General features: G+C 61.2%; 1 protein-coding gene across 1 annotated transcript in view; it reads right to left on the bottom strand.

Moving 5' to 3' along the window:
* Positions 1-2813, bottom strand: part of LOC113207323 (uncharacterized) — an 11713-nt gene that overhangs the window by 2083 nt on the left and 6817 nt on the right. The gene's annotated exons all lie outside the window — the stretch shown is intronic.

Below are 2813 nucleotides of genomic sequence, written 5' to 3'. Positions count from 1 at the left end.
CATCCAATTATGCCGCTCGCTCGTCTGTTTGGCAGCGGAAAAAAAGCAAATCACATACAAAAGGGACATGGCTGCGGAGAGAGATGGGAGAGCGGCTGCGGCCGCGCGGGATGAAATGAGAGATTGCCGAGCGAAAGGGAATAGAAAACCGGCAGATTGGGGCGCCAGGCGGCCCGGCCGGAGGGATTTTAATTTGATCCGCGAAACAAATCATTTTATACAGAAAACGTCCTCTGGTATGAGCAAAAAAGGTCATTGGCGCAGGGCCGATATGGGGGAGAGGAGGAGTAGAGGGGGTTGGGGGTTGCTGGGGGTGCCAGGTGGAAGGGGCTCACCGCCACCCAGCCCAGCCCTCCCCCGCTGCAGACGTTGATCCAATCTGCAGCCCCGATACAATTTGATTGCGTTTCGTTCTTCATCATCTTCCTTTGTCTTTGCCGCCGGTCCGCCATACTCCCCTTTAGGCCCTCCGGTTCCAGTACCTCGCACAACTTCTCACATAATACACTGTAAATGCACCTCTTTTCTCATACAACGCTACTGGGCATTTTTTATTCTGCTAGTGCGACGGTATTGAAAAACAAACAACTGAAACCCACGCCCTAGTTTGTTCACTCCCCCGTGTCTTCCGGTAGGCCCTCCTCCTCCTCACTGACACGAGAGGACCGTGCAGCCTGTTATCTCCCCCAAACCCAGCCGTCGGCCGACTATATGGGAGTTAGTGGCTCATTTCACGGCGGTCAGCTCCTCAAAGGAGGGCGCCATCTTGGGGGGCGTCGCTGCTGCACCCGGCCCGTCGGGCCCGTCGGGGCCTTGGTGGGCCTGCGGGCTGCGCGGCCTGCTGGTCCAGTTGTCCCGCCGCTGCCGGTACCACAACTGCTACCCGTGCCCCCCCCCCCACCCCCCCAATTCTGCGGCCGGTGAAGCGGGGCGGGGGGTGGTGTCCACTTGCAAAGACTCGGTGTCAGCCCCCACCCGCCGCGCCCGGCCCGGCCCCGCCCCGTCCCACCGCACCGCGCCACGCCTCACCCGACGAGGTCCTCTTGCCTCCTCCTCAAAGACGAGCATCGGGCGAAACGCCTTTGAATTTGAGAAGGGCCTAATTCCTCAGACCGTCGAGTCGGGACCATCGGGGACCGGCGGTGCGGCACCGCACTTTATCCACTTGACCGGGCGTGGCGTGGCGTGGCGTGGCGTGGCGTGGCGTGGCGTGGCGGGGCGTAAGCCGCACCGACTGCCCGTAGGGTAGGGTGGCCACTCGTCCCCCGCGAACACCGTGGTACGCGTCGACTGAAGCGGAGGAGCTCCCCGTAGGAGTATACTGTACCGTCATGCACGCGTGTGGGAGGGTTGCCTACCGCCAAGGCGTCATGGCGAGGCTTCTGGCGTTAACTACCTGCCCGCCTTCTCGCTTAGGAAATTTGAACGGTTTGTTCAGCAGCCACCCTTCACTAGCACTAGATCGAGTCCCAACTAGAAGATGCATTCGAGCCTCTTGGCATTCTCCTGGTGTGTGTGCTGGGAAAGGTAGGAGGAGCCGGAGGAGGCTGCGTATTTTTTACAGCCAGCTTGTCTGCTCGTACACCTCCGTCGACCGCGAGGGGCCTCCTGAGTTGGGCCCGGCCCGCCCTGCCCCTCGAGGAGTTGGACACCCTATAACTGGGGACCTTCAGCCCCCGAGCGGCGCGATGACCACTAAGCACGGACACCTCGGCCCCTCCGCCTGGCTGGCCCGGCCCCGGCTCGGACGACCCGAGACGCCACGCCCTGCCACGCCGGGCGACCCTCTCCCTGGGCTCGACCTATCCGTCTCAGGCAAGCCTTTTTGATGGTTGGGCGACCGTAACTTAAGTCCCTGAGCGTCTTTGCATAGCCTGATGAGTGGTCGAGCCTCGCTCTGCTGACGGAGGGAAAGGAAAGTGAGGGGGTGGGCGGGGTGGGTCGGAAACAGAGTCCGGCGGTGGCGGCACGGGCAGCAGTCCTTCACAAACTCGGCCCTCCCCCTCATCACCGAGGACAGAGGGAAGTGCGGGGCAGGGCTGGGCTGGGCGGCGGCGTCCAGCAGGTGCACGGCAAAGCGCGCGCCCGGCCCCGGCCCTGTCGAATTGTGATTGGCATAAGAAGACGGCTCCCCCCCAATCTCTCTATCTCTCCTGCTGGGATGCTTGTCCACCCGGATGAGGAGGCCACCCTGCCGCTAAGGCCCTCCTCGTGGTAAGCCCCCCGGTGACCAGTGAATACGGGGACGAGAGAGAGAGAGAGAGAGAGAGAGAGAGAGAGAGAGAGAGAGAGAGAGAGAGAGAGAGATGCGCCAGCAGTTCTTTGCAAATTGGCAGCTGCCTTCCCTTCGTCTTGTCCATGTGCACCGCCACCGGCGTCCTCCGACGTCCTCTCGTCGAGGCGGGCGGACCAGGTTGTTACGTACTGCCTGCTGTGTGGTCAGCCAAGCCCAAGCAATAAGCAATGGCCAGGGGGCGGCAGTTGTTAGACGAGTCGCCGTGGGGCCCTGCAAGCGGTAGCGGCTGCGACGCACTGGGGTAGGCCGAGCCGCCGAGCAGCTGTGTGGAGCTGGCGGCCTAGCCTGACTGAGCACCAGTAGTGCAGTGCAGCGCCTGACCCCCAGTGTGGGCCCACCATGGGGCAACCCAACTAACATCTCTCTCTCTCTCTCTCTCTCTCTCTCTCTCTCTCTCTCTCTCTCTCTCTCTCTCTCTCTCTTCCCTCTGTATCGCCTTGTGTGAAAAGAAATGCACACCACTTCGAGATTATGTGAAAAACATTAATACAGAAAAATCTGACAAATTAAAAATAGT

Source organism: Frankliniella occidentalis, unplaced genomic scaffold, assembly GCF_000697945.3.
Source record: "Frankliniella occidentalis isolate FOCC.00 unplaced genomic scaffold, Focc_3.1 Scaffold106, whole genome shotgun sequence".
In the NCBI taxonomy this organism is placed as follows: domain Eukaryota; kingdom Metazoa; phylum Arthropoda; class Insecta; order Thysanoptera; family Thripidae; genus Frankliniella; species Frankliniella occidentalis.
The sequence above is the reverse complement of the archived record's forward strand: the minus strand, read 5'-3'. Positions and strand labels throughout refer to the sequence as shown.